Source organism: Peromyscus maniculatus, chromosome 8 (assembly GCF_049852395.1).
Source record: "Peromyscus maniculatus bairdii isolate BWxNUB_F1_BW_parent chromosome 8, HU_Pman_BW_mat_3.1, whole genome shotgun sequence".
In the NCBI taxonomy this organism is placed as follows: domain Eukaryota; kingdom Metazoa; phylum Chordata; class Mammalia; order Rodentia; family Cricetidae; genus Peromyscus; species Peromyscus maniculatus.
In genome coordinates this window covers 4078057-4091599 of record NC_134859.1, presented here as the reverse complement: position 1 = coordinate 4091599, position 13543 = coordinate 4078057, and the positions used below count along the sequence as shown (strand labels likewise).

At 43.6% G+C, this 13543-nt stretch overlaps 1 pseudogene across 1 annotated transcript; it reads right to left on the bottom strand.

The window, feature by feature from the left end:
* Positions 1 to 2297: 2297 nt before the first annotated feature.
* LOC143274523 (tubulin alpha-1B chain pseudogene) lies at positions 2298 to 5831 on the bottom strand (annotated as a pseudogene). The gene has a single exon (XR_013053156.1). The product of XR_013053156.1 is annotated as a tubulin alpha-1B chain pseudogene (transcript).
* Between the last annotated feature and the right edge of the window lie 7712 nt (positions 5832 to 13543).

Genomic DNA, 13543 nt, shown 5'->3' with positions numbered 1-13543 from the left:
AGTTATCCAACTATGGTTTCACTTGAGAGAAATCATAAGAATACTAATAGCAAAGGAAAAGTGGTGGATTATGCTTTAATAAAGTTAATCTAACTGTGGTATTGAAGGGGAAAGAGCTGACACTCTTTCCCCTTTATTATGTATACAGAAGAGGCGCCAGATCTCATTACAGATGGTTGTGAGCCACCATGTGGTTGCTGGGAATTGAACTCAGGACCTCTGGAAGAGCAGTCGGTGCTCTTAACCTCTGAGCCATCTCTCCAGCCCCCGAATTGGTTCTCTAATGCAGTATTGAAAAGGTGATGGTAGGCTGTCAAGCCTGACATGGTACTTGTTATCCTGGGGCAAGAGAATGGCAGTGAGTTCTAGGCCATCTGAGCCACAGAGCAATGCTCTTGGTGTCGTTTCTGAAACTAGACCCCTGATCACTACACACTCTTGTGTGTAGTTTTTCTCTTTATAACTCCCTTATTCATTCCTGTGCAAGGCAGCCCTCGGGAAAGGGAAACCGGATGCCATGTTGTGAGGCTGCTTTGGCCACCAGCTAGTAAACACACACTTGAAGTTAGAAGTAGAGCTTTCTTGGCAGACATATGAGAGACTCCAAGCCAGAACCATCCAGCTGTGCTGTTCCCTGCTTCTTTACAAAAACGGAGTGAGTTTTTGTTAATTTTAGCTGTCCCACCAGAGTGATTTGTTCTCTATCAATAGCTATTTGATAGAAGTTTACAGTCCGTAGTTTACAGTCCTTTTGGTTTTAAGCCCACTTATGTATTCAGCTGTGTGACTTTGAATCTTTTTTTTTTTTTAGCAACTATACAGAATATGAAGGTTTATTTCAAAAAAGATTACATTTTTTTTAAACCAGGATACACAGATGCACTTAATGTAACAGTACCTTCTGCAAAAATAGGTCACATAATACTCCGAAATGCAAGGAACAATCTTATTCTCTAAAAATTAGACAGCAGGCGTCTGAAGCTCAAATAGCCTTCAAAATGGAGGCAGCAAACACTGGCGACACCCCAGAGCTAGGCCACAAGTGAAACCACTACCACTCGGCTGCAAGTCCCTTCTGTTCACCCAGAGCCAAACCAAACGGCCTTGGGGCCCAGCCTTTCAAATGGGTCTCAGTGCTGCAAGAAAAAAGTTGAATGATACACAAAACTATGAAAAGTTTCAACAGAACTATTTAAACATCTTCTCTAAAATTGAGAAAAGCAATCATGTTAAATTTTTTAAAAAAGAAAACAACAGTCAGATAGAGCTCTCAAGCATTTAGAGGTCCTCCTTGTAAGTGTGACTTTGAATCTTCACATCTCACATTCACCAGGTTTTACCACAAACTCATTCTCATCTCCTCAACCTGCTTCTCTTCTTGTATTTCCTTCTCAGGATTGGGTACTGCTAAGACAAATATGAGAATTATATCTAGCTTTTTTCACTTCACTCCTAAATGCGATGAATAATAGTTTGCTGTGTGGGTTTCGTGGCTCACATCACTAATATCAGCACTTGGAATTATAGAATTGGGAATTTCAAGGTAAGCCTCAGCTACCTGGAATGTTTAAGGCCAATTAGAGCTACACAAAACCCATCTCAAAACAAAAGAAAATAAAACCTTGGAGATAGATGGAAACCTAGATTATTCTCAAATTCCTGAGCCTCAATTGCTGGACAAATGGATGGTATTAATAAAATTCGAAAATGAAAATTAAAGGGAACAGATTTGGAGATTGTCTGAATGGATTCTTTTTACTGGTGAGGTGGTGACTCAGCAGGTACAAATAATGGCCATCAAGCCTGGAAACCTCTGTGACCCAAGGAACCCATATCATGAAAGGAGAAACCAGATTCCTGCAGGTTGTCCTCTGATTGCCACGTGTGAGCTCTAGCACATGAGCTGTGGCACGGGTGTGCCCACATGAATGCACACACATAAGAAAATGCAATAAAAATAATTTTTAAAATATTCGTTTTTACTATTTCAAGTTTAAAGTTCCAGTGATATCTTAAGTAATTCTGGGATGTGGAGAAAAATGTTTCTGAGGGGGCTGGAGAGATGGCTTAGCAGTTAAGAGCATCTGGTTGTTCTTCCAGAGGTCCTGAGTTCAATTCCCAGCAACCACATGGTGGCTCCCAACCATCTGTAACGAGATCTGGTGCCCTCTTCTGGTCTGCACGCATACGTGCAGACAGAACACTATATACATAATAAATAAATTAAATCTTAAAAAAAAATGTTTCTGAGGAAAACAAAAGGAACTTAGCAGTCATCGTCATAGGGAGGGTGACAGCTCTGGAAATAGATAAATTTGCAAGTAGTATAGAGCAAAAACAGAGCCATAAAGAAATCTTGCATTGTGGATTAGGAGGAAAAAGAGTCAAGAAACAGAAATATTTGAAAACAACCAGGTGGTGGTGACACACACCTTTATTCCCGGTATTCAAGAGGCAGAAGCAGACAGATCTCTCTGAATTTCAGGACAGGATGGTCTACAAAGAGAAACCCTGTCTTGAAAAACGGGGTTGGGGAGGAAAGAAAAGAAAATGGCAGGGGGACCCAAGCATAAGAATGTGTCATGTTTCTTGAAGGCAGTGAGGCATCTACAAACTGGATGCTGCCCTTGGTCTTGCTGGTGGCAATAGCAGCATTGACATCTTTGGGAACCACGTGACCATGGTACAGCAGGCAGCAAGCTATGTATTTACCATGGCAAGGGTCACATTTCACCATCTAGTTGGTTGGCTCAAAGCAGACATTGGTGATGTCTGCTATAGAAAACTGCTCGTGGTAGGCTTTCTCAGCAGAGATGGTAGGGGTATATGTGGCCAGAGGGAAGTGGATGACAGGGTATGGCACCAGGTTTCTGGAATTCTGTCAGATCAACATTCAGGGCTCCATCAAATCTGAGGGAAGCAATGATGGAAGACACAAGCTGACTAGCTAATAAAATGGTTAAGATTAGTAGACGTGGGGTGCTCAATGTCGAGGTTTCTAGGACAGATGCCATAGATGACCTTGTCTACCATGAAGGCACAATCAGAGGGCTCCAGGGTGGTGTGGGTGGTGAGGATGAAATTGTAAGGTTCAGCCACAGCAGTGGAAACCTCGGGGGCTGGGGAGATAGAGAACTCCAGCTTGGACTTCTTTCTGTAATCAACAGAGAGCCGCTCCATCCGCAGGGAGGTGAACCCAGAGCCAGTTCCCTCGCCCAAACTGGAAAACGAAGAAGCCCCGAAGACCAGTGCACTGGTCAGCCAGTAAGCGAATTCGGTCCAAGACAACAAGGTCAATTCTCTCCTTGCCACTGGTGTAATGGCCGCAAGCATCTTCCTTGCCTGTGATGAGCTGCTCAGGGTTGGGAGAGCTGGCAGTAGGTACCAGTGCGAACTTCATCAATAACTGTGGGCTCCAGGGCTACGAACACTGCCTGCTGGAGTACATGCTTGCCAGCGCCTGTCTCACTGAAGGAGTTGAAGGAGTCATCTCCTCCCAGTGGTCTTGTCACTTGGCCTCTGGTTGTTAGGCTGGATGCCTAGGTCCAAGCAGTAGAGTTCCCGACAGGCATTGCTGATCTGGACACCGCCCTGACCAACTTGGCTGGAGATGCACTCATACATGGTAGCTACAGGTTAGAAAGTGAGGGTGACAGAAGCAGACACCGTTCCAACAGGTAAGTAACGCAACAAGGCTATTTGCTAGTTTTCATAGCTCCTTTTTCAGGTAAGAAGACTTTCTCAGCAGCTCAGTAACAGCTAATGTGGTTACTAATGGAGATCATTCCCCGATTCAGCCTTCCCTACTTTTTGAGGTCCGATAAAGGCCTGGCCTTCATGGCCAAAGTTTCTCAAGGAGTAGCTAAAACTATGGGAATACATGGAAATTATACTGTGTCTATAGGTCACAGAGTTTAGGATAGGTAGAAAGAAATAACGGAACTATTAAAGAAACAGTAATTAAATTGTGGGGAGAAACTGGCAAAGGGGTGGACAGAATTTCTCCCAACTGTTTTAGGATCAGATCCAGCCCCTACCATGACAAGCTGACCCCATTTGAAATGTTTGGCCAACCACCTCCTTATTCCTGTCAAGGGAAGGCCACAGATTATTGAACTGTCTAATCATCCCTTCCTCAAGTCCTTACAGGCACCATAGCAGACAACTAGAGACACTCAGAGTCATCTATCACGCCCATGGCCTGCACCACCCTTGACTGAACCAGCACACAGCTTTCCAACCTGGGGACTTGGTGTGGGTCTGCCACTTACCTGGCAAGACTCCAGGACCTTCCTAGAAGGGACTATCCTGGGATCCTGACAGGGGGGGGGGGGGCGCCGCGTCAAGGTAGTGGGGACTGCAGCTTGGATCCACACTCCCATCTAAGGTGGACACAACCAGCCACAAGAAAGGTGACAAATGGAAGGTAATACAAACTCCAAGTGTCCTCTAAGCGGCTCATCTCACCTTGAACTCAGACTGATAGTAAGGTTGGAGATCTTGGTAGGTCACTCCCATATGTGGCCAACTAAAAGTGTTGAAGTTTGGGATTGGGAACTGTCTCCAACTGCAGATAGGAAAGTAAGAGGTGTTTTCCAGAATGCCACCTCCCAACCTGTGTTTAGATGCGACCTGTGTGATTTCTTGGATAACATTGAACTTATGTGCAGTTCACCCAGGGTGTGGGACCAAAATGCTAGAAACATCCTTCTGGTCTTCACCATTTTATGCATGCCCAGCCTGTGTTTTATTGTCATAAATTTATGTCATAATTTTATTTATTTATTTATTTATTTATTCTTTCATTCATTCTTTTTTTTCTTTTCTTTTTTTTTTTTTTTTTTTGGTTTTTCGAGACAGGGTCTTTCATTCATTCTTTCATTTATTCATTTATTGTCATACATGGAAAAGAGATTATCATTGCTCTATCCCAGGCTGTGAGACTGAGTCTCACCAGGGCGGACATGAAGACCAGTTTATCTCCAGTCAACAGGTATATCCTCAGGGTTGCAGACCTGGGACCTGCAACCCCTTCACTTTAAAGATCATGACCTGGAATGAATTGAGCTCAAAATACTGGCTTCCAGGCCCGACCTGGGGATTTGTGCTTAAATTTAAGAAAACTAAGAAACAGTCCTGGTATAGAATTCACTCGACGGAAAAGGGTACCATCCCACCTAGCCAATCCTGTAGGTCCTGGAAGGAACTGGCTGCCTCTACCAGGGACTGGTTGTCTCCTTTCTCTGTCCTCCCTTCTTAGGCCACTCCACCCATGGTAGTAAATCAACCCACAATCACAATCAAGGGGCTACAGTAACGGACTCAGTCTCAACCCTGCTGCAGAATGGACTTCAAGTTTTATACCCTGATGATGCCCCTGAGCTCAAGACCTTGAAGTTACTGCATAAGTGGATAAATTATACACACCCCAGCCTGGGAAGAGATTGTTAGCTTTGTCTAAGTCCCAGGCCTCCCTTTTATATGGGTGTAGGGGGTCAGTCAGTCTCTCTATTGTCTCAACTACTACCCTACCAGAGATTCCCAAGGAACAGGTACTTGGTAAATCTCTTCCACTTAGAATTATCCAGCTTCCCTTTATAGCCAAGCCTGTAATACTGGACTCTATGCCAGCTGGTCTGAACTTATTAGAATGTACTTCCCATCCCCTTTAAGAGCATAGTGGGCCTTTACATTTGAGCTACAAATCCGCAGAAGAATTAAGTAATTGTGGTGTTGCCTTTTAAAAACCCTTCCTTCAATCTGTTTTGGGTGGTATGCCTTTGATTTGGCTTTAAGGCTGTCAACCTGCTAGCAATTTAAATAAACTCATCTAATTATACTCTGGATTGAGTCTGTGGTCCTTTCCTGCTGTCTCAAACTCTGTAACAGCCCAGCCTGTACTCTCAGGGCTTTTTTTGTTTGTTTTTCTCTCAGGTCTTTTTTTTTTTTTTTTAATATTTATTTATTTATTATGTATACAGTGTTCTGCCTGCATGTATGCCTACAGGCTGGAAGAGGGTACCAGATCTCATTACAGATGGTTGTGAGCCACCATGTGGATGCTGGGAATTGAACTCAGGACCTCTGGAAGAGCAGTTGGTGCTCTTAACCTCTGAGCCATCTCTCCAGCCCTTTCTCTTGGGTCTTAATCCTTGTGTGGCAGTGGTTTTAAAATTTTGGTATTTCTGTAGTGAAATTCTTTAAAATACTTGTTTTTCCTGGCCCCTCACAATCTGGTTCTATTTTTGTGTTGGGGTCCCAGTTGTTAAGACAGGGTTTCATGTAATGCAGGCTGCCTCAGAATCTGGTGTGGATTATCTGAGGCTAACTTGGAACTACTGATCTTCCTGTTTCTACCTTCCAACTACTAGGGTATGGGCTGATGGCGCTGTGTCCAGAGATCTGTTGAATTTGAAACTATTCTCATGGTTTCAAGGAATTCCCCCTCCAGGACAGGTTTCTGTGTAACCTTCCTGGAGGTCCTGGAACTCTTTGTAGACCAGCTTGCCCTTGAACTCACAGAGATCTGCCTGCCTCTCCCTCCCAAGTGCTGGGAATAAAGGTGTGCACCACCACTGCCCGGCCCCCAAGGAACTTTTTAATCCTTAAAATTTTTATGCCTGTTAGGAGGGGTGGTGGTGGTGGTGGTGGTGGTTTGGTTTTGTTTTTTTTGAGACAGTTTCTCTTTGTAGCCCTTGCTGTCCTGGAATCCACTCTGAGATCCCCCTGCCTCTGCCTCCTGAGTACTTAGACTAGAGGGGTATGGTACCACCAACTCTCAGGAGAACTATTTTTTTCTTTTCATTCATTCATTCATTCATTTATTTTTTGTTTTCCGAGACAGGGTTTCTCTGTGTAGCTTTGCGCCTTTCCTGGAACTCACTTGGTAGCCCAGGCTGGCCTCGAACTCACAGAGATCCGCCTGCCTCTGCCTCCCAAGTGCTGGGATTAAAGTCGTGCGCCGCCGCCGCCACCACCACCACACGGCTTTTTCTTTTTTAAAAAAATAAGACTTATTTAATGTCTATGAATCCCTGTCTGCATGTATGACTTTATGCCAAAAGAGGTCATCAGATCCCACTAGAGATGGTTATGAGCCACCATCTGCTTGAACTCAGGACCTCTGGAAGAGCTGCCAGTCCTCTTAACTGCTGAACCATCTCTCCAGCCCCAAGAGAACTATTTTGAAATCTGAGCAATAATCTGCAGAGATTTACTGCTTTTTTTTGTTGTTGTTCTTGTTGTGGTGTAACTTTTTGAATTATTAAGGGAAGTCCGTTACCCCCACCCCCACCCCCACCCCCGCCCCCCACTGGTTAATATTTTAGGACAAACTAAAAACATAAAATTTATTCATGTTTTTAAATTAACTCAAAGTAATCTTAGGGAAGCACTTCATTGAAGACTAAATAAATTTATTCATTTATTTGTTTTTGATTCTAGAATATAACCAAGGCCTCTTCCTTGATAGGCAGTCACTTTACCATCTGAGCTTTCATGGGGGCAAAGACCCCAAGGACCACTTGTCAAAAACTTGAGTCTGAATTTGAGAATCATTATTAAGTCAGCCATCAGCTGTTTGCAGAGAAACAGTTCTCACCAGCAACCCCAACTGCTTTCTGCAGGCAGCTTTTATTTTTACTTGTTTTGTTTTGTGTTTTTGAGACAGTGTTTCTTTGTGTAGCCCTGACGGTCTTGGAATTCACGTTGTAGACCAGGCTCTTTTTTTGTTTGTTTTTTGTTTTTTGTTTTTTTGTTTTTTTTTTGGTTTTTTCGAGACAGGGTTTCTCTGCATAGTTTTGCGCCTTTCCTGGAGCTCACTTGGTAGCCCAGGCTGGCCTCGAACTCACAGCGATCCGCCTGCCTCTGCCTCCCAAGTGCTGGGATTAAAGGCGTGCGCCACCACCGCCCGGCCTGTTTTTTGTTTTTAAGATTTATTTATTATGTATACAGTGTTTTGTCTGCATGTATGCCTGCAAACCAGAAGGGGGCAGCAGATCTCGTTACAGATGGTTGTGAACCACCATGTGGTTGCTGGGAATTGAACTCAGAACCTCTGGAAGGGCAGCCAGTTCTCTTAACCGTTGAGCCATCTTTCCAGCCCCAGGCCGGTCTTGAACTCAGAAATTTGCTTGGCTCTGCTTCCTGAGTGCTGTGATTAAAGGCATTTCCCCACTATGCCTGGCCTCTGCAGGGAGCTTTTAAAGGCAAAAATGTACCCTGGTTGGCAGCTGCAGATGTAGAGCAAGCAAGGAGTTTAATAGAAGCAAAAAGCTGCAGTTACCTGGAGCATCTTGACCTCAAGCTCCTGGGACTGGGTTTGGTCATTTTCTAAGGGATTTTCCCATAGGAAGGGTAATGTAAGTGGAGGGGGTGGGGGTCAATACTGAGTCAGGCCTAGATGGCTGCAGTGGGGACGAGGGAGGAACCTGGCCCTTCACAACCACAGCCTACAATCCATTCTCGTTCTTACTCTGTCCGTCTCCCTCCTTCCTACCTCCTCTTCCTCCCACCTTCTCTCAAGATAGTGTCTTGCCCTAGCTGGCCTGGAACTCACTGTATAGACATGGTTGGCCTCAAACTCAAGAGATTTGCCTGCCTCTGGAGTGCCTGGAATTAAAGGCTTGTGGACTCATAACTAGTCATAACATTTTCTTCAGTTGATGTTTCTTCTACCTTTTCTTTCAGAATTTTTTATTTAATCCCAGCACTTGGTAGGTGGAGGCAGGAGGATCACTGCGTAAACAAATAAGACATAAGACTTACCCTTAAAAAACCAAAAACATAGCTGGATGTGGTGGCACATGTGGTTAATTCCAGCACGTAGAAGGCAGGGGCAGGTAGATCTCTGAGTTCGAGTCTAGCCTGGTCTCCATAGTGAGTTCCAGAGCTACATAGTGAGACTCTGTCTCAAGAAACCAAAACAAAAAACAAATGCAAAAAAACAAAAAATAAAACCTATCAAGCACGAGATACTACACAAACTCTTTATGCATATAATATGGTATTATTTCTGCCATTGAAAATAATTAAGTTTGGAGCTGGATGGTGGCGGCACACACCTTTAATCCCACTACTCAGGAGGCAGAGCCAGGTGAATCTGAGTTCGAGGTCAGCCTTGTCTACATAGGAGTTCCAGGACAGCCTGGACTACACAGAAATCCTGTCCCGATAAACTGAAAAAAGAAAAAGTAATGGAGTTTGGACCAGTGATATGGCAGTGCACCCACTACCTGTTTTATGGCTTGACTTTTTTCCCACTTAGGAGAAGAAAACTGACTTGCTAGCAAGTGGTCCTCTCACCTTTACATTTGTGCCATGATATGTTTATCAAGCTCCTCATATAAAACGCAATTTAAAAAGAAAATAATGAAGTTTTAAAATTAAGATAGTAATTGAATTCCAAATTACACATATTAAAAATCCTATCGCCGGGCGGTGTTGACACACACCCTTAATTGCAGACGGATCTTTGAGTTCAAGGCTAGCCTGGTCTACAGTGAGTTCTAGGACAGCTAGGACTACAAAGAGAAACCATGTCTTAAAAAACAAAAAGAATACTATAGTGATAATAGAGTTGCATGCATGTTCAGTGGTTTTTTTGTTTGTTTGTTTTTTGTTGTGTGTGTGTGTGTTTGAGACAGGGTTTCTCCGTGTAGTTTTGGTGCCTGTCCTGGGTCTCCCTCTGTAGAACAGGATGGCCTCAAACTCACAGAGACCCACCTGCCTCTGCCTCCTGAGTGCTAGGAATAAAGGCGTGCGCCACCACCGCCCTGCCTCGGTGTTTATATAGGTGCCTGGGATCTGAACTCAGGTTTTGTGCTTGTGAAGTACACAAATTATTCGTAAAAATGCATGGACTAGGATGTAACCCTGGTAGAGTTGTGGTAATGCCTAGTCCACACTGCAGAATACAGACGGTAAAATATCTGGGGAAGACATCAGTGCAGTTATGGTGGGTTTGGAGGAACTCTGTGTGGTGGTATGTGTCTGTTGTATGTATTTGGGAGGCTGAGGCTAGCCCAAGCTACAGAGAACTTGTTTCAACAATCCAATTACCTCAGCCTCATACACAAACTGAAATTAGGGTTGCAGTGACTCGTTCAGCTACAGTGCTGCCCCCACAACCCCCCATCTATCTATCTCTTGTTTTTTGAAACAGAGTTCTCTGTGTAGACCTGGACATCCTATAACTCACTCTGTTGACTAGACTGGCCTCAAACTCAGATCTGCCTGCCTCTGCCTCCTGAGTGCTGGGATTAAGGGCCCGAGCCACCACGCCCAGCCCAGCACTGCAGTAGGCATTTCTATATACAACAATCTGGCAGCTTTTGTTAATACCATTTCCTTCATGGTAAACATAGAAAGCAGACTTTAAAGTCATTTCAAGTGTTTCAGTGTCCAGGTCTCACTAAATACTAGGAAGAATCTAAAGTTGGTTCTTTCTAAAGATTGAATGAGATGATTCTTTGACCATGGGCATACACTCATCACTCATACACATAAAGAAGTTTTTTTTTTTTTTAAAAAAAAAGTAAGCTCGGCATGGTAGTGCACACCTTTAACCCCAGCACTTGGGAGGCAGAGGTAGTCTGAACTCTGAATTTGGGAGACCAGCCTGGTCTACAAAGGGAGTTCCAGGACAGCGAGGGCTGTTACATAGAAACCCTGTTTCAAAAAACAAACAAAAACAAAAAATTAGGAAGTTGCAAATGTTGGAGAAAAATCCCAAGTGTTGAAAGAAGTGTACTTAGAAAAGAGAAAAAGACAAGTTATATTTTGCTGAATTATTCAGAAAAGCAGGCCAATTTAAACAAGCTACATGACTGCAACCTAGTAAGCTACTCCTCGGTAGCAGTTTGATGTGGAGTCTCTGCAAACACTAGGGTCAACAGAGTCGTGATCCATAGGAGGCAAGAAGGAAATCTAGTTTGTGACTCAGTAGCCAGTATGTGTTCAAACTTCTAGAGACTGGCACCAGTCCATTTACTTTAGGCATATTTGAATACAGTACCATTTGGAAAAAAGTTTCCTGGTGTAACACAATCCCATGTGCACAGGATTTTTGTTTTGTTTTTCAAGACAGGGTTTCTCTGTGTAGTTTTGCGCCTTTCCTGGAACTAGCTTTGGAGACCAGGCTGGCCTCGAACTCACAGAGATCCGCCTGCCTCTGCCTCCTGAGTGCTGGGATTAAAGGTGTGCGTCACCACCGCCCGGCAGGAAGCATAATTTGAAACTCTTCTCAAAGCACATTTCACTTCTTCCATGAAGATGGGTTCTAGAGATGGGCTACATGTGTCATCTTAGGGGCCTAGGGGAGGATCTGGTGTGGTCTCAGTTATACAGATAGTGTAGAAGTCATCTGAGCTAATAGCCATGTTGGGAGCAGGCAAAAGCACCTTGTCCTAAGTACTGCCATTTTTACTTCAGACTCCTTTTTACTTTTAGGGTGAAACAAAGTTCAAGTTCCCAAAGTCCTAGGAGAGCTGGGAACTTTCCAACAGCTGACCTACCTGCTCCTTAAACCACAGAAAGTCTGTTATGCATGCTTAGTTCTCTAAAAACATTACACTGTTGCTAACAACAGAAAGAACAAATGAATTGTGTGTTGACAATGAGGGAACACAGGGGAAAACCCCTGACCCCTAATCCTGGAATCTTGACTCATGGATGCTGAACTGAACGTATGGGGACCCAGTCAGCCCGAGTCTGTACTGCTGTCCCTGACCGGTCAGTTTCTCTTGTGCTGTCCAGTAAAAAACTTGCTCTGAAGAACCTCTTGTGTCTGCTCTGCTTGTTCAGAGCCTCAGTCCCACAACAGCCACCTTGGGTCCTGCTTGTGGGAGCTTGGTATGGTCTGGCCAGCCTGGTCTACAAAGTGAGTTGCAGGGTAGCCAAGACTGCTTCACACAGAAACCCTGTCTTGAAAAACCAATAAATAAATTTAAAAAGATGGATTTTTCACAAAACCAAAGATGCTAAAACTGATTTTCCTTTTAAGTTCCAGAAACAACTTGCTCTAAAACACTCCACTGCAAGTCTTGTGCCCACTACATACAGTTCCTGTGTGGTGCCCAAAGACAAAATTAATCAAAGTAAGAGAATTCTTGTTAACAAGGAATCAGTTCTATGTATTGGTGGACTGTTGGAATCCTAGTCATTGAACAGAAACCCACAGGATGGAAAAAGAGCTACAGCTCATTGGGCAGTGTTTTTAGCATGTCGAGTTTGATCCCTTGAATACCAGTAGTACTTGCCTGTAATCCCAGCATTTAGGAAGTGGAGGCAGGAGGACTTGAAGTTCCAGGCCAGGCCAGAGTACATGATACTGTCTTTGAAAACAAGGTAAAAGTCCAATCAATCACTTGGGAGACTGAGCTAGACAAATCTTCCTAAGTTCAAGTCCAGCCTGCTCTCCACAGCAAATTCCATTCCAGCTGGGGGTACATAATGAGACCATGTCCCCAAAACAAAAAGAAAAATGGAGTAATTGTTGGGAAATGTCACAAACATGGTTTCTTTAGAACTTTTTAAATAAAGATTTATTTATTCATTCATTCATATGGGTACTTTGTCAGCATATACATCTGCACGCCAGAAGAGGGCTTCAGGCAGTTGTGAGTTGCCATGTGGGTGCTGGGAATTGAACTCAGGACCTTTGGAACAGCAGAGAGTGCTCATAATCAATGAGCCATCTCCCCAGCCCCCTTTTAGAACTGTCTAATACTTTGTGTGTGTGAGAGAGATACATGCCTGAGGCGGCCAGAGGCGTCAGATCCTCTGGAGCTGACATTAGGCAGTTGTAAGCAGACTGACTTGGTGGAAACAAACAAGTGCTCTTAATGAGCAGTCTCTCTAGCCCCTGTGTAGAACTTTGAAGAGCCCTGCTTTACCACATTCTTGCTCACAAATTTTGTTTAAGCTAAGACTAGTTTAATGCTAGACTCATGACCAAAATTCTGACCTTTTGTGTAAAGACAGCTAAAGCAGGACCTCACCGTGTCTCATGAAAGGAACTATATGTATGAACTGGACTATGGTGATACCTACCTATAATCCCACAAAAATCAGGAAACAGAAGCTGTACGATCACTACAAGTTTGAGGCTAGTTTTTTCTACATAGTGAGTACCTGTCTCAACCTTCCCTCACCAAAGATGAGTGTACAAAGAAACATACTGTTGTCATTTAGTTAACCACTGTGTATGCTAGGTCTGCTAAATTACTCACCCTGCACAATAAAGAAGGGCACATGCATTTGGTCTCTTGATCTTTATTAAAAATCCTGAATTTGTAGAGGTTCATAGCTTGGACAGAATAATCACTGATATTTCTCCAATTGTATTCACATAAAACCACACAATGTGATGTTATTTATTATCAAGTATCTTTTCTAACCCTTCCTGGAGGGCTATTTTTGTTCTGTAAGGTTGTCATATAACCATACAAAAGCCTCACACACCAAACAAACGTTTTTTTTAAATTCTGAGATAACAGCCTGTTAGGTCCATCCAATAAGTCTGTTAGATATTTCCAATACTTGA